General features: G+C 50.7%; 1 protein-coding gene across 1 annotated transcript in view; it reads right to left on the reverse strand.

The window, feature by feature from the left end:
- Window positions 1-21634, reverse strand: part of LOC140735130 (interleukin-6 receptor subunit alpha-like) — a 115304-nt gene that overhangs the window by 81612 nt on the left and 12058 nt on the right. Inside the window, exon 2 of the mRNA XM_073059925.1 lies at window positions 3940-4176. The gene's annotated coding sequence lies outside the window, so the exon portion shown is untranslated. The remainder of the gene's footprint in view (window positions 1-3939; window positions 4177-21634) is intronic.

The following is a 21634-nucleotide window of genomic DNA, read 5'->3' on the forward strand; positions in this document are numbered from 1 at the left end:
CGCAGCACACATTCCTCCGCAGCACAATGCAGCACACGTAACTCACATACACAAAGCAGCACACGTTCCTCCGCTGCACAACACAGCACACGTTCCTCCGCAGCACAACGCAGCACACGTAACTCACATACACAAAGCAGCACACGTTCCTCCGCTGCACAACACAGCACACGTAACTCACGCACACAACGCAGCACACGTAACTCACACACACAACGCAGCTCACGTTCCTCCGCTGCACAATGCAGCACACGTAACTCACGCACACAACGCAGCACACGTTCCTCCGCTGCACAACACAGCACACGTTCCTCCGCTGCACAATGCAGCACACGTAACTCACGCACACAACGCAGCACACGTAACTCACACACACAACGCAGCACATGTTCCTCCGCTGCACAACGCAGCACACGTTCCTCCGCAGCACAACGCAGCACACGTAACTCACGCACACAACGCAGCACACGTTCCTCCGCTGCACAACACAGCACACGTTCCTCCGCAGCACAACGCAGCACACGTAACTCACACACACAACGCAGCACATGTTCCTCCGCTGCACAACGCAGCACACGTTCCTCCGCAGCACAACGCAGCACACGTAACTCACGCACACAACGCAGCACACGTAACTCACGCACACAACGCAGCACACGTAACTCACACACACAACGCAGCTCACGTTCCTCCGCAGCACAATGCAGCACACGTAACTCACGCACACAAAGCAGCACACGTAACTCACGTACACAACGCAGCACACGTTCCTCCACAGCACAACGCAGCACACGTAACTCACGCACACAACGCAGCACACGTAACTCACGCACACAACGCAGCTCACGTTCCTCCGCAGCACAACGCAGCACACGTTCCTCCACAGCACAACGCAGCACACGTAACTCACGCACACAACGCAGCACACGTTCCTCCGCAGCACAACGCAGCACACGTTCCTCCGCTGCACAACGCAGCACATGTTCCTCCGCTGCACAACGCAGCACACGTTCCTCCGCAGCACAACGCAGCACACGTAACTCACGCACACAACGCAGCACACGTAACTCACGTACACAATGCAGCACACGTTCCTCCGCAGCACAACGCAGCACACGTTCCTCCGCAGCACACGTAACTCACGCACACAACGCAGCACATGTTCCTCCGCTGCACAACGCAGCACACGTTCCTCCGCAGCACAATGCAGCACACGTAACTCACGCACACAACGCAGCACACGTTCCTCCGCTGCACAACGCAGCACACGTAACTCACGCACACAACGCAGCACACGTTCCTCCGCAGCACAACGCAGCACACGTTCCTCCGCTGCACAACGCAGCACATGTTCCTCCGCTGCACAACGCAGCACATGTTCCTCCGCTGCACAACGCAGCACACGTTCCTCCGCTGCACAACGCAGCACATGTTCCTCCGCTGCACAACACAGCACATGTTCCTCCGCAGCACACGTAACTCACGCACACAACACAGCACATGTTCCTCCGCAGCACAACGCAGCACACGTTCCTCCGCTGCACAACGCAGCACACGTTCCTCCGCTGCACAACGCAGCACACGTTCCTCCGCTGCACAACGCAGCACACGTTCCTCCGCAGCACAACGCAGCACACGTAACTCACGCACACAACGCAGCACACGTAACTCACGCACACAACGCAGCACACGTAACTCACACACACAACGCAGCTCACGTTCCTCCGCAGCACAATGCAGCACACGTAACTCACGCACACAAAGCAGCACACGTAACTCACGTACACAACGCAGCACACGTTCCTCCACAGCACAACGCAGCACACGTAACTCACGCACACAACGCAGCACACGTAACTCACGCACACAACGCAGCTCACGTTCCTCCGCAGCACAACGCAGCACACGTTCCTCCACAGCACAACGCAGCACACGTAACTCACGCACACAACGCAGCACACGTTCCTCCGCAGCACAACGCAGCACACGTAACTCACGCACACAACGCAGCACACGTAACTCACGTACACAATGCAGCACACGTTCCTCCGCAGCACAACGCAGCACACGTTCCTCCGCAGCACACGTAACTCACGCACACAATGCAGCACACGTTCCTCCGCAGCACAATGCAGCACACGTAACTCACGCACACAACGCAGCACACGTTCCTCCGCTGCACAACGCAGCACACGTAACTCACGCACACAACGCAGCACACGTTCCTCCGCAGCACAACGCAGCACACGTTCCTCCGCTGCACAACGCAGCACACGTAACTCACGCACACAACGCAGCACACGTTCCTCCGCAGCACAACGCAGCACACGTTCCTCCGCTGCACAACGCAGCACACGTAACTCACGCACACAACGCAGCACACGTTCCTCCGCTGCACAACGCAGCACACGTAACTCACGCACACAACGCAGCACACGTAACTCACGCACACAACGCAGCACACGTTCCTCCGCAGCACAACGCAGCACACGTTCCTCCGCTGCACAACGCAGCACACGTAACTCACGCACACAACGCAGCACACGTTCCTCCGCTGCACAACGCAGCACACGTAACTCACGCACACAACGCAGCACACGTTCCTCCGCAGCACAACGCAGCACACGTTCCTCCGCTGCACAACGCAGCACACGTTCCTCCGCTGCACAACGCAGCACACGTTCCTCCGCTGCACAACGCAGCACACGTTCCTCCGCTGCACAACACAGCACATGTTCCTCCGCAGCACACGTAACTCACGCACACAACACAGCACATGTTCCTCCGCAGCACAACGCAGCACACGTAACTCACGCACACAACGCAGCACACGTAACTCACGTACACAACGCAGCACATGTTCCTCCGCTGCACAACGCAGCACACGTAACTCACGCACACAACGCAGCACACGTTCCTCCGCAGCACAACGCAGCACACGTTCCTCCGCTGCACAACGCAGCACATGTTCCTCCGCAGCACACGTAACTCACGCACACAACGCAGCACACGTAACTCACGCACACAACGCAGCACATGTTCCTCCGCTGCACAACGCAGCACATGTTCCTCCGCAGCACAACGCAGCACACGTAACTCACGTACACAACGCAGCACACGTTCCTCCACAGCACAACGCAGCACACGTTCCTCCGCTGCACAACGCAGCACATGTTCCTCCGCTGCACAACGCAGCACACGTAACTCACGCACACAACGCAGCACACGTTCCTCCGCTGCACAACGCAGCACACGTTCCTCCGCAGCACAATGCAGCACACGTAACTCACGCACACAACGCAGCACACGTTCCTCCGCTGCACAATGCAGCACACGTTCCTCCGCTGCACAACGCAGCACACGTTCCTCCGCAGCACAATGCAGCACACGAAACTCACGCACACAACGCAGCACACGTTCCTCCGCTGCACAACGCAGCACACGTTCCTCCGCTGCACAACGCAGCACACGTTCCTCCGCAGCACACGTAACTCACACACACAACGCAGCACACGTAACTCACACACACAACGCAGCACACGTAACTCCGCTGCACAACTCACACACGTTCCTCCGCAGCACACGTAACTCACACACGTTCCTCCGCAGCACACGTAACTCACGCACACAACGCATAAAGTAATATTACCACAAATAAACGAATAATTCGGTGCATTTACAACACAATTCATATAAGTACAATGCAACGTTACTGGGGCGTCAGAGGTGATGAGACTGTGATGGTGTTAGGGAGTTCCGGCCTCTTACAGCCTGGGGAAGAAGCCGAATAGGTCCTGTCCTAACTTTATCCCATTGCAGAGCACTATGAACTGCAGTACATTATTTGTATAAAATCTGCTCTCTCAATAAGTTATTAGATTAAATACAGCTCTGTCACCGGGACCCCTGTGGGTGGTCAGTGGTGGGGGGAGACCTTACCTCCGACGAGCAGCCGCACGCTCTTCACCCTGGTACCGTTCCTGAAGCAAGTGTAGGGCCCCGAGCTCTTCGCCTTGATGGGCTCCAGGATCAGCTGGCTGCCGTTGAGCCTACAGTGATGGCCGGGCCTCAGGACCTTGTTCCTGAATCTCCACTCCGTCTCCACCTGATCTCCGGGGCCGCAGGACAAGTCGACACGGCCTCCGACCTGGGAGGTGACCGTGTCGGGGTCAGACACTGCGGGGAGAAATCAGCTCATCAGTGAGGAGAATGGGAGAGGGTGGCGGGGTCAGGGTCCGATGGGGCCATTTGACAACAACAACGTGGAAGGCAGCTGGGGCACCCCCAACCCACAGCAAAGACCTCAAGGTTCAGCCAGAGAGGAGGAGGGTGGTCACAGAGAGGTCTGAAGGGAAAGGGGAGGGCAAGTGTCCCAGGAATTAGAAAGTTATATAATCTCATTTGAAATAAGAGCTGGTCATTGACTTTGGGAAGGGTGGCGGTACACACGCTGGCGTCTACATCAACGATACTGCGTCGAGAGGGTTGGCAGCTTTCTGTTCCTAAGAGCGAACACCACCAGTATCCTGTCCTCTAGCCACATAGATGTCATGGCCAAAGAAAACTCACCAAGGCTTCTACTTCTTCAGGAGGCCAAAGGAATTCAGCAAGTACCCACAGACCCTCACCACTATAGAACGCACTCTAGGAAGCATTCTGTCTAGATGCACCAATGCTCGGTATGGCAAATGAGCTCAAGAAACGGCAGAGAGTTGTGAAGAAACCAGCCTCCCCTCCACACTCCCCGCTGCCTCAGTAAAGTAGCCAGCAGAATCAAAGATGAAAGGGACGCTCTCTCTTCTCCCCCCTCCCATCGGGCAGAAGATACAACAGCCTGGTACCGCCAGGCCGGAGGTCTACCTTCCTGCTGTCATCAGAGTCTCGCACGACCTCGCAATCCTGCATTTGATCATTTCTCTGTTCCATTTCAGGTTTTCTTTACACTTTATTCTGCATTGTTACTGTTTTACCTTGCCGTACCTCAATGTGTCAGAACAAAGATCATACTAGACAATAACACTGGGATCAACCACTTGATGTGACCACTACAAACTTTAAGTGAGAAGGGGAAATCCTCTCCCAGTGTTCTCCGGTGCTATCTGGGAAAGATCGCGGAGCACTGCAGCTTGACCTTTGACCTTGTTTCGGGAAGTGGGAATGAGTCAAGTGACTGGATTTGCTGAGTTCCTCTTTGTGCGGTGGTTGATGAAGGGTTGGGGGGCAGAGGGAGAGAGGTGCACTGAGACAGAAAGACATAATGAGAGACAGAAGAGACTGTGTGTGTGTGTGTGAGAGAGAGAGAGAGAGAGAGAGAGAGAGAGAGAGAGAGAGATCGAGAAAGAGAGACAGAGTCAGAGAGATGTAGAGAGAGAGAGAGAGAGAGAAAGAGACACCCAGACACACACAACTGCATTCTCATCTTTAGAAATGTCCTGGCATCTCCTTCCCCTTTTTCACCAGAAGCTGCCGCAGAGGTTTGCTCACATCCGGATTTTGAATCACCAATTTTCATTGCAAAGGGTGACAGTGCCCATTTCTCCCACTTCCTGAGTGGCGGCCCTTTGAAAGACCGCTCCAGTTTGCAGCTGTGAATCGGGCAGCGTCTATGGAGGCAGAGGGGTGGTCGAACAACACACACAAAATGCTGGTGGAACGCAGCAGGCCAGGCAGCATCTATAGGGAGAAGCGCTGTCGACATTTTGGGCCGAGACCCTTCATCAGAGGGGTGGTTGACGATATGGGTCAAGGCTTGACATCATGACCGGGAGTGCAGAGGGGCATTAAGACCACAATACAAGATACAGGAGCAGAATTAGGCCATTCGGCCCATTGTTACTCTGCCATTCAATCATGTCTGATGTTTTTATTCTGAACTCCATCCTCCTGCCTTCTTCCTGAAACCCTTAAACCCCTCACCAATCTCTGTCTTAAATACACTCTGTGACTTGGTATCTCCCCCCCCCCCACCCCCGTTGGCAACAAATTCCACAGATTCACCACCTGTGAAATTCCTCCTCATCTCAGTTCTTTGTTCTGAGGCTGTGCTCCCAGGGTGAGTGTGGGAGGAGCTGGCTGGGTGAGAAGGAGAGAGGAAAGGGGACGGAGGGGAGAGGGTGGCCCGAATTCAGTATCGGACATGAGGTGATGCTCCTCTGTGAGGTGTCTATTAGCTTGCCCCTCATTCTCCTACTCCGTAAGGAACAAAATGCCAGACCAGCAAGCCTCTCACCATGACTCAGGCCCTCCATTCCTGGCAGCATCCTGGTAAATCTGCCTTGCACGATAGGGAATGGAAACCCGTACACAGAACTCCAGGCCTGATGTCTAATACCACTGCAGCGTAGCGTCCATGCAGGTGCCCTGACACCCCTATCTGTGACTCCTCATTCAACACTTCCAACTAGGTGTGACTGGACTATTACCCTGTATGGACACTGCTGCCTCCGTAACACAGCCAACATCATCACAGACGCCAGACATCCTCTCTTCTCCAGAGGGCACAGTTTAGGATGAGAGGGGAGAGATTGAGTAGGGACCTGAGGGACAGCTTCTTCGCTCAGAGGGAGGTCAGGAGCTGCCAGGGGAAGCGTTTGAAGCCGGTGCATTAACAACATTTAAAACTCACTTGGACAGGGACAGGTAGCAAAAGTGAGTGGGAAGCTGGATGATTGGGAAGCTTTTAAAATCTAACAAAAGGTAACCAAAAAAAAAAAGAATAAAAAGGGTAAAGATGAAATATGAGGGCAAACGAGCCAATAATATAAATCAGGATACTAGAAGTTTTTCAGTTATATAAAGAGTAAAGGGGAGGTGAGGGTTGATATTGGGCCACTAGAAAATGATGCTGGTGAGGCAGTAATGGGGACAAAGAAATGGCAGATGAGCTTAATGGGTACTTTGCATCTGTCTTCACCGTGGAAGACACTGGCAGTGCGCCAGAGGTTCGTGAGTGTCAGGGAGCAGGAGTGAGCGCCATTGCTATTACAAAGGAAAAACTGCTAGGCAGACTCAAAGGATTTAAGGTGGATAAGTCACCTGAACCAGATGGATTACATCTCAGATTCCTTAGAGAGAGGCTGCTGAAGAGATAACGGATGCATTGGTCATGATCTTTAAAGCATCATTTGGTTCTGACATGGTCCTGGAGGACTGGGAGATTGTAAATGTCACTCCACTCTTTAAGAAAAGAGGAAGGCAAAAGAAAGGAAATCATAGGCCAGTCAGCCTAACTTTAGTGGTTGGGAATGTGAGGTTGCGGGTACTTGGAGGTGAATGATAAAATAAGTCAAAGTCAGCATGGTTTCTGTAAAGGGAACTCTTGCCTGACAAATCTGTTAGGGTTCTTTGAGTAAGTAGCAAGCAGGGTGGACAAAGGAGAGGCAGTGGATGTCATTTACTTGGATTATCAGAAGGCATTTGATAAGGTGCCACACTTGAGGATGTTTAATGATAAAATCCTACGGCGTTACAGGAAAGATACTGGCGTGGATAGCGGAATGGCTGACAGGCAGGAGGCAGCGAGTGGGAATGAAACAGGCCTTTTCTGGTTGCCTGCCGGTGACCACTGGTGATGTTCCTCAGAGATCAGTATTGGGACCGCTGCTTTTCACATTGTTTGTCAGTGATTTGGATAATGGAATTGAATGCTTCGTGGCAAAGTTTGTTGATGATACGAAGATAGGAGGAGGGGTAGGTAGTACTGAGGAAGCAATGCGATTGCAACAGGGCTTAGACAAAAAAAGTGGCAGATGGAATACAGTGTTGGGAAATCTATGATGATGTATTTTGGTAAAAGGAACAATAGTGCAGACTATTATCCAAGTGGGGAGAAAATTTAAACATCAGAGGTGCAGAGGGACTTAGGAGTCCTCGTGCAAGACTCCCAGAAGGTTAATTTACAGGTTGAGTCTCTGGTAAAGAAGGCAAATATAATTTTGGCTTTTATTTCAAGGGGAATAGAACATAAAAACAATGATAATGCTGACGTTTATAAGACACTAGTTAGGCCGCACGTGGAGTATTGTCAAACGTTTCGGACCCCATATCTCAGAAAGGATGTGTTGTCATTGGAGAGAGTCCAGAGGAGGTTCACAAGGATGATTCCAGGAATGAAGGGGTTAACATATGAGGAGCGTTTGGCAACTTTGGGCCTTGGGCCTGTTCTCACTAGAATTTAGAAGAATGTGGGGGTGGGGGTTAGGAAATCTCATTGAAACCTATCAAATGTTGAAAGGACTAGATAGGGTGGATGTGGAAAGGATGTTTCCTATGGTGGGGGTATCCAGATCTAGAGGTTCACAGCCTCAAAACTTTGGAGTGACCTTTTAGAACAAAGGTAAGGAGGAATTTTTTTTAGCCAGAGAGTAGTGAATCTGTGGAACTTTCTGCCATAGACTGCAGTGGAGGCCAAAGTCTGTGGGAATATTTAAGGCAGGAGTTAATTGTTTCCTGATTAGTCAGGGCATCAAAGGATATGGCAGGTGTATGGGGTTGGGTGGGATCTGGGATCAGCCAGGATGGGATGGCGGAGCAGACTCGATGGGCTGAAAGGCCTGATTCTGCTCCTCTGTCCTATGGATAGGAAAGGTTTGGAGGGACATTGGACTAGCTTAGATGTAATCTTGGTCAGCATGGACCGGTTAGGCCGGAGGGATGGTTTACGGGCTCTACGACATTACGAGTAGACCACTTGGCCCCTCTAGGCTGTTCCGCCACTCAACACGATCACCTCTGATCTTCCCTTGGTCTCAGATCCTCTTCTATGCAAGTTCTGAACACAAGAAATAAAAAATAGGACAGGAGTCGGCCATCTGGCCCGTTGAGCCTGCTTCACCATTCAATAAGATCATGGCTGGTTCGCTGTGGACTCCATAAGACATAGGAACAGAATGAGGCCATTCATCCCATCGAGTCTGCTCCGCCATTTCACCATGGCTGGTTGATCACCCCTCTCACCCCATTTTCCCTGTAACCTTTGATGCCCTGACTAATCAAGAACATTTCAGTAATACTGGAGTAATATTGTAAATATATTGTATGACTAAGCATTCCTTGTTTGTATAATTCATTCTGGTTATATGTAAAAGTACGTGAATTGCATACGTCAGGGATGGTACCACGTGATACAAGTGTGCCTCACTTAAAGTAAAAACATGAAGTCAGACTCGCATCTCTTGGCTCTCTTGTTTTCCTTTGAATTAGTTTAACATTTTGAAGTTACAAAACATAATAAAGGGCCTTTAAGCCTCCAATTTAAATGTACCCAATGACCTGCCTCCACGGCTATACCTGTGGCAATGAATTACATAGATTCACTGACCCCTGTCCTCATTTCTTTTGTCAAGGGACATCCTTGTATTCTGAGGTCGTGACTCCCCGACAAAAGGAAACACCCTCTCCACATTCACCCTATCTAATATTCGAAAGGTTTCAATGAGCTCCTCCAGCGGGTACAAGCCCAGAGCCATCAAACACTCCTCAAGAATTAACCCTTTCAATCCCTCCATCCTTTCCATGTCCAGCTCCACCTTTCCCCCATAATTCCCCGGCTATGTAAAAATCCACTTAACCGTGTCCTAAATCTACTGCTTCCCTGGGTAGGGAATTCCACAGATTCACGACTCTCTGGGAAAAGCAGTTCCTCATCTCCATCCCTGAACCTTCTGAGCTCCCTCCTCACTGACCCAAGTGATCCAGCCTGCATAACTCTCCAGAGATCCCCCCCCCCAGTGTGAAATGACCATCCCTGAATCCCTTCATCCAAAGCCTCTTCCACGATGGGAAACACCTCCACATCTAACCCATCAGGATCAGAGATATTTCAGAGAGATTGCCCACCTCCTTCTAAATCGCAAAGAATTTAGCTCTATTTTCTTCAGCTGCTAGTGAAGTTCACTTTACCAGGGCACTTTGGTAGAGCAGGGATTAGTGTGATGTTATTACAGCTTGGAGCATCGGAGTGGAATTCCAACGTTGTCCGTAAGGAGTTTGTACATTCTCCGTGTGAGCGGTGTGGGTTTCCTCGCAAAGACAGACGGGTTAGTAGGTTATTAGGTTCTGGCAAACTGTCCCGCGATTAGGTCGGGGTCAGTAAGGTGTGTCGGGGGGGCTGGATGGTGAGGCCCGTGCTAAACGAGACAAAAATAAACTGCAACTGGTTTGTCTACCGAGATACAGTGAGAACTGTGCACACAGATCAGACCATCACACAGTGCACTGAGGTAGAACAAGGTAAAGCAATAACAGATTGCAGAATAAAGTGTAACAGCTCCAGAGAACGCACTGTGCAGGCTGACAGTCAGATGCAAGATGATAACTCTCCACAACTCTCCGCAGTTCCGCTTTAATATACCCACGATCTGTGGCAGAGCATTCCACAGGTTCACCAAAAAGAAATCCCTCTTTACTTCTGGTCTAAAAGGACAGCCCTCACTTTTGAGGCTATGCCCTCTTGTCCCCACCATAATAAACATTCCCGCCTTTATCTTGTCCTTTCAACATTCGGTATATTTCAATGAGATTCCCCCCCCCCCCCCCAACTTTCTTCTCAATTCCAGTGAGTGCAGGCCCAAAGCTGCCAAACGTTCTTCAGTTATTAACCCCTTCATTCCCGGAATCTTCCTCATGAACCTCCTGTGTTGGGTACTTTACTAAGACTGAGCAGGGTGCAGACAGAGTCCATGGAGGGGAGGCTGGTTTCTGTGATGTGTCCACAACTCTCTGCGGTTTCTTGAGTCGTGGCAAGAGCAGTTTCCGTACCGAGCCGTCGTTTACCCGGATAGGATGCTTTCTGTGGTGCGTCTGTAAACATTGGTGAGGGTTGATCAAATTTCTTGAGCCTCCTGAGGGAGTGAGATCTCTGGGCCATGGTGCCAATGTGGTTGGACTAGCACAGGCTATTGGTGAAGTTCACCCCTAGGAACTCGAATCTCTCTACCCTCTCGACCTCAGAACCGTGGGCGTAAGCAGGAGCGTGTGTACTCGTTCGTTCCCCAGGTCAATGTTCAGCTCTTTCCATTTGCTGACATTGAGAAAACGGTTGTTATCATGACACCGTGTTACCATGTTACTGAGCTCTGATACTCCTTCCTCATCTCTACATCTCACCCCAGGAATTAGCCGAGTGAATCTCCTTCAGACAGTCTGCAATCCACACAGACATTTTCTTGAATAAGGGTCCTCTCTGGCTCTGATGTTTACATTGCAGCTAAACTTCCTCATTTCTAAATCCATCGCCTGCAATTAAAGCCAATTTTGGCATTTTGCTCACCCAGCCACTTGCTGACATACACAAAAACATCAAAACCCTTCTAAGCCACTTTCTTGCAACCCCACGTCCTTGCATTGCAGCTGTACAATAAAATCTTCAGCTAGGCCCCACTTGGGACCTGTGTGGAGTTTTTAGCCACCCCATTACAGGGGGCTTTGGAGAGGGCACAGAGGAGCTTCACCAGGCTGCTGCCCGGATCAGAGGGTGTGAGCTATGGGGAGAGAAGTTGGGCTGTTGTCTCTGGAGTGTTGGAGACAGAGGAGGGTCCTGAGGCAAATCTCCCTGGCTTGCTGAGTTCCTCCAGCATTTAGTGTGTGTAGATCTGATAGAGGCAGGGACAGGGTAGACTGTTAGAATCTTTTATCTCCAGGGTAGAAACGTCAGATACTGGAGGACACGGACTTAAGGTGAGAGGGGGAAAGTTTACAAGAGCTGTGCAGAGCAAGTTTTTTTTAACACAGAGAGTGGTAGGTGCCTGGAATGAGCTGGTGGAGGCAGATATGAAGTAGGAAGGGATGTGGATCATGCACAGGCAGAGGGATTTAGCTGGTCCAGCACAGACATGGTGGGCGGAAGGGCCTCTTCCTGTGCTGTACTGTTGTGTGTTTGATGTTTCTATGACAGCCTGACTTTCTCTTGCTGAAGAGCAGGACAGGGTCTTGTCTGGTAGGCAGCACTCCCCAACACTACCTTGGTTTGGCGGGAGATGGGTCGTGTGCCTGACCCTGGGTTAGAGAATAGCTCAAATGCTGGTGAGGAACCGAGGTCTGGGAATGGCCAAGAGCCTTGAGAAAGAAGTGAGGGAATGAGGAGTGGAGGGGGAGAACCAAAGTGAGGGGTAGATTGCGCAAGCCGTGGAACAGGTGGTATCGTCCATTGTACCAATCTGCACCAATCCCATTCCCCTCATTCTTGGCCCATTCCCTTCTCTGACTCGGTGATCCAGACACTTCAATGTTGGGAGAGTCTCTGTCACATTCGGTAGTGTGCTCCAGATTCCAACCACAGCCTTCCTAGGAATGGGACTGGAACCTGGAGCCATTTCTAAACCTCTTTCTACACCCCTCCACCCTAATCTTATCTCCTATAGTTGTCAGGTGTCCTTCTTTCTGGGGAAAGATTTCATTCTAACTGCTCTGCCTTTGTCCCTCTGAATTTGTCCATCTCCATCTGGTCCAGCTCAGGCTCAGCTGCTCCAGGGAGAAGTGTCTCCTTGGAAGGGAAGTTACCAATTTCATAAAACAATTTTTCAGTTTACGCTCCGTCCAAGGCTTCCCATTTCTGGGAGTGACTGTCACCAGCACTGTCCTGATCTGACTATGGGCAAAATGCTGGCCTGTGTCTCTAATTGCTCGTTTTTACGGGTGTCCCGCAGAGAGAGCATTCTATCCAGATGTACCACGGCAACTGCCCTGCCCAGGACCTCAAGAACCTCACGGAAACCAGCCTCCCCTCCATAAACTCGGCCTACACTTCCCGTTGCCAAGGACTCCTCCCACCTCAGACGTACTCACTTGTCCCCCCCGCCCATCAGGCAGAAGATACAAAAGCCTGAAAGCAGGCGCCACCAGGCTCGGGGACAGCTCCTATCCCGCTGTTGTCGGACTCTCACGCGGCAACCCTCGATCTCAGTCTACCTCGGTGGGGCACTTCATCTGTCTGCCTGCCTGCACTTGTTCTATAACTGTAACTCTGTTTCCCTTCTGTACTGATGTGTGGAGTGAACTGCCTGGGTGACACGCAGGCAAAAGCTTGTCACTGTGTCTCAGTACATGTTACAATAATGACCAACTATTTCCAAACTTCCTGTGGAATCTCCTCTGCACCCTCTCCACTGCAGTCACGTCCTTCCTATCTCATACCTCGAGCTGTTCTGGAGTTCACAGTTCTGTAACAAGTCTCCGTCCATCCTCCCTGTGCTTTTCCCCAGGAGCTCCGGTTTCTTCCCACAGTCCAAATACACAGCGGGAAGGTTATGAGGTCACGGTAAACTATTCCCCGATCAGGTTAGGGTCGGGGGGGCTGGGCGGTGGGGCTCATTGGGCCGGAAGGGCCTGTACTGCGTTGTATCGCTAAATGAAACAAAAATAAACTGCCGAGATACAGTGAGAACTGTGCACACAGATCAGACCATCACACAGTGCACTGAGGTAGAACAAGGTAAAGCAATAACAGATTGCAGAATAAAGTGTAACAGCTCCAGAGAAAGCACCGTGCAGGCTGACAGTAAGATGCAAGATGATAACGAGGTAGATTGTGAGGTCAATCGTACTGGGACACCACTCAATAGTCTGCTAACAGCGGGGTAGAAGCGTCCTTGAGCCTGGGGGTACATGTCTTCAGGCTTTTGTATCGCTTTCACCATGGGAGAGGGGAGAAGAGGGATTGACCAGGGCAGGTAAGATCTTTGATCACACTGGCTGCTGTTCCGATGCAGTGAGCAGTGTCGACAGAGTCCATGGCGGGGAGGCTGGTTCCCGTGATGTGTCCACAACTCTCTGCGGTTTGTCGTAGCCATGGGCAGAGCAGTTTCCGTACCGAGCCGTCGTTTACCCGGATAGGATGCTTTCTGTGGTGCGTCTGTAAACATTGGTGAGGGTTGATCAAATTTCTTGAGCCTCCTGAGGGAGTGAGATCTCTGGGCCATGGTGTCAATGTGGTTGGACTAGCACAGGCTATTGGTGAAGTTCACCCCTAGGAACTCGAATCTCTCTACCCTCTCGACCTCAGAACCGTGGGCGTAAGCAGGAGCGTGTGTACTCGTTCGTTCCCCAGGTCAATGTTCAGCTCTTTCCATTTGCTGACATTGAGAAAACGGTTGTTATCATGACACCGTGTTACCATGTTACTGAGCTCTGATACTCCTTCCTCATCTCTACATCTCACCCCAGGAATTAGCCGAGTGAATCTCCTTCAGACAGTCTGCAATCCACACAGACATTTTCTTGAATAAGGGTCCTCTCTGGCTCTGATGTTTACACTGCAGCTAAACTTCCTCATTTCTAAATCCATCGCCTGCAATTAAAGCCAATTTTGGCATTTTGCTCACCCAGCCACTTGCTGACATACACAAAAACATCAAAACCCTTCTAAGCCACTTTCTTGCAGCCCCACGTCCTTGCATTGCAGCTGTACAATAAAATCTTCAGCTAGGCCCCACTTGGGACCTGTGTGGAGTTTTTGGCCACCCCATTACAGGGGGCTTTGGAGAGGGCACAGAGGAGCTTCACCAGGCTGCTGCCCGGATCAGAGGGTGTGAGCTATGGGGAGAGAAGTTGGGCTGTTGTCTCTGGAGTGTTGGAGACAGAGGAGGGTCCTGAGGCAAATCTCCCTGGCTTGCTGAGTTCCTCCAGCATTTAGTGTGTGTAGATCTGATAGAGGCAGGGACAGGGTAGACAGTTAGAATCCTTTATCTCCAGGGTAGAAACGTCAGATACTGGAGGACACGGACTTAAGGTGAGAGGGGGAAAGTTTACAAGAGCTGTGCAGAGCAAGTTTTTTTTAACACAGAGTGTGGTAGGTGCCTGGAATGAGCTGGTGGAGGCAGATATGAAGTAGGAAGGGATGTGGATCATGCACAGGCAGAGGGATTTAGCTGGTCCAGCACAGACATGGTGGGCGGAAGGGCCTCTTCCTGTGCTGTACTGTTGTGTGTTTGATGTTTCTATGACAGCCTGACTTTCTCTTGCTGAAGAGCAGGATGGGGTAGGTTGATAGGTCATTGTGAATTGTCCTGTGATTAGCTTAGTCAGGTTTGTAGGGTGTTGCTGGGGCAATATGGCTTGAAGGGCCATTAGGGCCTACATTGCACTGTGGACGGCATCCGTTAGTCTCGCGAGACCATGGCTCTGCACCTGGAAAGTCTTGCTCCAGTCCTGTCCAGGGCGCAGGCCGGGGCAGGGTTGTATGGGAGACCGGCAGTTGCCCAAGCAGCAAGCCCCCCCTCTCCACGCCACCGATGTTGCCCACGGGAAGGGCGAGGGCTGATACAGCTTGGCACCAGTGTCATCGCAGGAGTTGCCAGAGTGAGGTTGAAGACAACATCGGACTGTCTTAGGGACTCCAGCTCCGGATTTGTCCTCGGGGTTTACTCCTGAAGCCTTTCCCATGAGTGGGTATGGCCACAAGACAGCGAAGGTTTGAAATCTCTTAGATGGTCTGCCTTCCCAGGCTGACGAGCTCCATCTACCCGAAGCACTGGTTTTAAGGCGCCAGGACCCACCTTCGCCCCTTCTCCTGTCAGTAGAAACAGTTCCACCGGGCTTAGAGGCTAAGCCACACGAGAAGGCCAGGAGTTGGACTTGGTGGTCAGAGGCTATTTGAGTCGCATGCCGTGAGGAGCACTTTTAGGTAGTGGGAGCTTGTCCCCACTACCTCCCCTCGGCTTGACAACCTTGGAACACTGCACTGTACTGCTGAATTAATTGATTAATTAATTTATAATATCCTTCCCATAGCAGATGTACTACAGAGAACTAAACCAGCCTCTCTAGCCTGTCCTCGTACCTGAAACACTCAGTCCCAGGCAACGTCCCGGCCTATCTCCTCCGCACTCTCTCCAGTGCAGTCACCTCCGTCCGACAGTCTGTGACCAGAACTGCACCCGGTGCTCCATCTGTGACCTGACCAACGATTTATGAAGTTGGACCATAACCTCCCTGCTCTTGTATTCTGTGTCCCGGGTAAGGGAGGCAGGTATCAGTAAGCCATCTTCAACACCCTATCCAGCTGTGTGGTCACTTTTAGGGATCCATAAAGAAGCAATAGCTTGCAAATTCTGGAATCTGGAGCAACACACAGTTTTCTAGAGGAGCCCAATGTACTGAGCAGCGTCTTTGGGGATGATGCTAAGGTCTTCCTGTTTGTCCACACCCGAAAATGCCCTAAAATTCACTGCATGAACTATTTTCTAACTGGGGAGAGAATTCAGAAAAGGGACTAGGGAGTCTCGTAGCTTGCAGGTTGAGTTGGTAGTAAGGAAGGCAAATGCAATGTTAGCTTTCATTTCGAGTGGACTGGAACGTAAAAGCGAGGCTGCCCTGCTGAAGCTTTATAAGGCACTGGTCAGACCACACGCAGTGTCTTGAGCAATTTTCGGCCCGGTATCTAAAGAAGAATGTGCTGCCAGGGGAGAGGTTCCAGAGGAGGTTCAGAAGAGTGGTCCCAGGAGTGAAAGGGTTAACCTGTCAGGAGTGTTTGATGCCTCTGGGCCCGAGCGCATCTGGAGTTTAGGAGAACGAGGCGGAGATCTCATTGAAACCTCCCATATGCTGAACGGCCTGGATAGATCGGATGTGGAGAGGATGTTTCCTTCAGTAAGAAGGTCCGGAATACAAGGGCACAGCCTCAGAATAGAGGGGTGTCCCTTTAGAACTGAGATGAGGAGGAATTCCTTCAACCTTCGGGTGGTATACCTGGGAAGTCTGTGCTACAGAGAGCTGTGGAGTCAAAGTCATTGGGTGTACTTAAAGCAGAGATTGATAGGTTTGTAATTACAGGTGGGAGAATGGGGTTCAGAGAAGGAAATTCAGAAGAGATTGCATGACAGAGGAGACTTGATGGGCCAAATGGCCTAATTTTGTTCCTTGTCCTGTGGTGTACATTCTACCCTTGTCTGACTTCCAAAAGCAGAGAAAAAAATCACCTTGCACTTTAATTGGATCGGCCAACACCCTGCGGCCTTAGGTAACCTCCCGGCTATAGGGGACACCGCCAACCTTTGTGTGAACTTTGGGCGAGATCAGACCGGAACAGTGCAGGAGTGGGGAGTAGGGGGAACGTGGGAGGTATTTACGTTGACAGCACACACAAGATTGGGACATCTCACAGTGCCTGGGAACCTCAGGGCGAGATTAAGTAAACAGGACAAGAAGTACGTAGTTACCAGAAGATTAAGCAACACTTGTTTTTGACTTGGATTCCCAGACAGAGATAGGCTGGAGGCTCTAGAGTGGCCCAGGGACATCCCCAGATTGCATTTGATGGCTGTGCTTTGCTGGGTTGTTAACAGGCCAAAGACTGAATCATCCCAACAGTCAACAGCACAGCTACTGGCCTTCCCATTGGCTGCCTGATTGCTGGACACCGTGGGAATGGACGGGAGATAATTCAGAGATTGGTAGAGCCATGGAAACAGGCCTTTCAGCCTAACTAATCCACGCGGAGTGTTGTCTACCTGAGCCAGTCCCGTTCCCTCTGTTTGGGGCCCTACCCCTCGAGGCCTAAAACCATTGCTTTTAATTTTCCTTCTTAGGCTGTAGCACAACTCCTTATAGACAGAATTGTCAACGATGTTAGGGCACTGGTGAACAGGGAGAGCTTGAGGTACCAGTCTTTAGATCCCTGAGGTCTTAGACCAGAATCATCCACAACCAGTCCTCAGTGAGGGATCAGAAGTGGAAAGGGGGAACAATTTCACGTTGCCGGGTGTCACCATCTCCGAGGGTCTATCCTGGGCCCAATATGTCGATGCAGTTACGAAGAAGGCACGACAATGTCTATATTTCATTCGGAGTTTGAGAAGATTCAGTATGTTTCCAAGGACACTCACAAATTTCTACAGATATAACGTGGAGAGCATTCAAACTGGCTGCATCACCATCTGCCATGGGGGGGGGGGGGGTGGGGTGGAGGTGGGAGCAACTGCACAGGAGAGAAATCAGAATACATGGATACATGAGACAGTTACTACTGTACTTGTCTGTCTGCCTTTTAAATGTTGTTAACGTACCTGCCTCAACCACTTCCTCTGGCAGCTTGTTCCACAGACTGACCACCCTCTGGGTGAAGAAGTTGCCCCTCAGGTTCCTGTTAAAACTCTCCCCTCTCACCTTCAACCTGTGCCCTTGAGTTCTTGTGTCCCCAACCCTGGGGAGAAAACTGTGGGCATTCATCATTTCTCTGCCCCTCATGACTCTACACCCCTTTATAAGGTCACATTTCCTACATCCTAGGGAATAAAATCCCAGCCAGTCCAACCTCTCCATGTAACTCAGGCCCACGATTCCTGGCAACATCCCTGTGAATCTTCCCTGCGCTCCATTCAGTTTATGACATCTCCCTGTTGCAAGGTACCAAAAATGAATGCAATACTCCAAGTGCAGCCTCTCCCGTGTCACCTCCCACCCTCTGCACTCAGTGCCCTGACTAACGAAGACCAGTCTTCACCCCTCCGTCTCTCTGTGGGAATCAGTTCCTGTACTCCTAGTTCCCTCTGTTCAATCACACTTACTAGGGCCCTACGGTTCTTTCTAGACCTAGATCTGTCTTTCCAAAATCTAACACCTCATACGTAGCCAAATTAAACTCCATTTGCCCTTCCTCAGCCCCCTTACCCAGCCGATCAAGATGAGGTGGATTGTCGTCATGAGGGGCAGAGATATGGTGAATGCACAAAATCTTTTCCCCAGGTTTGGAGAATAAAGAACCAGAGGGGGCAGGTCAAAGGTGAGAGGAACTTGAGAGGCAACTTTTTTTTACACTTATAGGTGTATCTAAGGGTTTGTGATTGGTAAGCGGTTAAAGGTTATGGGGAGAAGGCAAGAGAATGGGGTTAGAGAGAAAATCAGCCATGATTGAATGGCAGAGCAGATTCGATAGGCCACACGGCTGATTTTTGATCCTGTATCTGATGACCTAGTTTCATATTGTGGAACACAGTACAGTACAGGAACAGGCCATTCAGCCCACAATGTTGTGGTGAACCAGCTAAAAATCAACTAAACCCTGACCCCCCTCCTACCGACACCATGTCCAGATCCCTCCATCCTCCTTACATCCACGTGCCTATCCCTGACCTTTGAGTCAGGCACACCTCAATCTCCCTACTCCACCCCCTGTGCACCTACCACCACGTGCCATCTACAAATTCATCGAGGGTGCCACTGCAGTTGGGCGGGAGGGGAAAACAAGCTGAGCGGGGCCCCAACAACAACCTCTCACCCGACGTCTGCAAGACTGAGGAGCTAATCGCTGAGTTCAGGAGAGCACACGCCAGTTCTCACTGGTGGCGAGTGTCCGCTGGTTCAGACCCACATACCGGATGACTTGTCCTGGACCCAGCACATGGAAGGTGTGCCGACATCTTTACTTTCATAGAAGCTTAAGGAGAGTCCTTACTGAGCCCCAAGGACGGGCCTTGGCCTGAAACGTCGACTGTCTAAACATCTCCATGGATGCTGCCGAGTTCCTCCAGCATTTTATAAGTTTGAGGAGAGAAGCTCTGTTTCACATATTCCCTCTGGTCACATCGCGTGGAGACAACAAATGCACGAGAATGCTGACTGCTCGGTCACCTGTACGTTCTGTGGCCTGGAGCTCTCTGTACAGAGTGCAAAGGGTTGCAGCCGGTTTGGATATCTGAAGGGGCTGCCCTTCACGTTCCAGCTCCTGATCTTCAGTCACCCGGTATGGAGAGCGGAGGCTGCCCCGGGGGTCTCCTCGTCAGCCCGCTCTTGAGCTTGGCCAAGCTGGTTAGCTGGGAAGCGATATGTGCACGAGAAGCATTACTGGAGTGGAGAGGGTGCAGAGGATATCCACCAGGACGTTGCACCACCAGAGTGTTTCAGTTACAAGGTGAGACAGGGGAGCCTGGGTTTGCTCTCCCTGGAGTGGAGGAGGCTGAGGGAGGACCTGATAGAAGTGGACAATAGGCCGCAGAGGGAAGTGGACACAGCTAGGTCCACCACAGTCACAACCCTACTCACCATCAGCAGTATCTACAGGAGGCAACGTCCATCATCAAAGATCCCCACCATCCGGGCCAGGCCATCTTCTCACAGCTCCCATCGGGCAGGAGGTACAGACGCCTGAAGTCCCACACCACCAGGGTCAGGAACAGCGACTTCCCTTCAACCATTCGGTTCCTGAACCGATCGGCACAACCCCGATCACCACCTCGGTACAGAAACACTACGGTCCTCTTCATGCACTACCGCGGACTCGTCTCTGGCTGTGTCTTCGTTTTTGCACTAATGTTTTGCGCAGTCTTTTTTTCCACTGTGTTCCATGCAGATTTTGTGTTGTGTGTACCCACGTGTCTGTGATGCTGTGGCAAGCAAGTTCTTTATGGAACATGTACCTCACCCTAGCTATATACAGTACGTATAGTACTGTGGAGCAGGAAAGTTTGTGAACCCTGTAGAACGTTCTCTATTTCTGCGTAAATATGACCTAAAATGTGATCAGACCTTCACATAAGTCCTAAAATTCGATAAAGAGAACACACACAAAATGCTGGTGGAACACAGCAGGCCAGGCAGCATCTATAGGGAGAAGCGCTGTCGACGTTTCGGGCCGAGACCCTTCGTCAGCACTAACCGAAAGGAAAAGGGTACCCAATTGAATAAACATTCATTTATTTATTGAGAAAAATGATCCAATATTGCGTGTATTTGTTGGAAAAAGTATGTGAACCTTTGCTTTCAGTAACTGCTGTGACCCCACCCCCCATCCCCGTACAGCAATAACTTCAACCAAATGTTTCCAGTGACTGTTGATCAGTCCTGCACATCGGCTTGGAGGAACTTTAGGCCATTCCTCCTTACAAAACTGCTTCAACTCTGGGATGTGAGTGGGCTTCCTTGCATGAACTGCTTGCTTCAGGCCCTCCCATAACATTTCTATAGGATTAGGGTCAGCACTTTGACTCAGCCATTCCAAAACATGAATTTTCTTCTTTTTAATCCATTCTGTTGTTGATTTACTCTTGTCTTTCAGATCATCGTCTTGTTGCGTTATCCAACTTCTATTAGGCTTCAGGTGATGGACTGCTACCTTGACATTCTCCTGTAAAATGTCCTGATACGATTTTGAATTCATCGTTCCCTCAATGATTGCAAGCTGTCCAGGCCCCAAACCATGATGTTCCACCCCATGGTGCTTCACAGTTGGGGTGGGGTTTTGGTGTTGGTGTGTAGTGCCTTTTTTACTCCAAACATAGCAGTGTGCATTTTTGCCAAAACATTCAACTTTTGTCTCATCTGTCCACAGAACATTGTCCCAGAAGTGTTGTGGAACATCCAGGTGGTCTTTTGTAAACTTGAGATGTGCAGCGATGTTTTATTGGAGGGCAGCGATTTCCTCCGTGGTGTCCTTCCATTCTTGTTCAGTGTTTTTCCTACAGTGGACACATGAACAGACTTTAGCAATTTCTGGAGATCTCTGCAGGTCTTTTGCTGTTATTGTGTTCCTTTTCACCTCCTTCAGCATTGGTGTGATCTTTGCAGGACGCCTTCTCCATTTGTAGACAATTTCTCTTACTGTGGATTTCTGTGTCCTTCTCCAGCTTCATGCATCTCTACAATTCTTCTTCTAAGGTCCTCAGAAAGTTGTTTGGATCGAGGCATGGTGCACATAAACAGATCT

The sequence above is a fragment of the Hemitrygon akajei genome, chromosome 11, assembly GCF_048418815.1.
Source record: "Hemitrygon akajei chromosome 11, sHemAka1.3, whole genome shotgun sequence".
In the NCBI taxonomy this organism is placed as follows: domain Eukaryota; kingdom Metazoa; phylum Chordata; class Chondrichthyes; order Myliobatiformes; family Dasyatidae; genus Hemitrygon; species Hemitrygon akajei.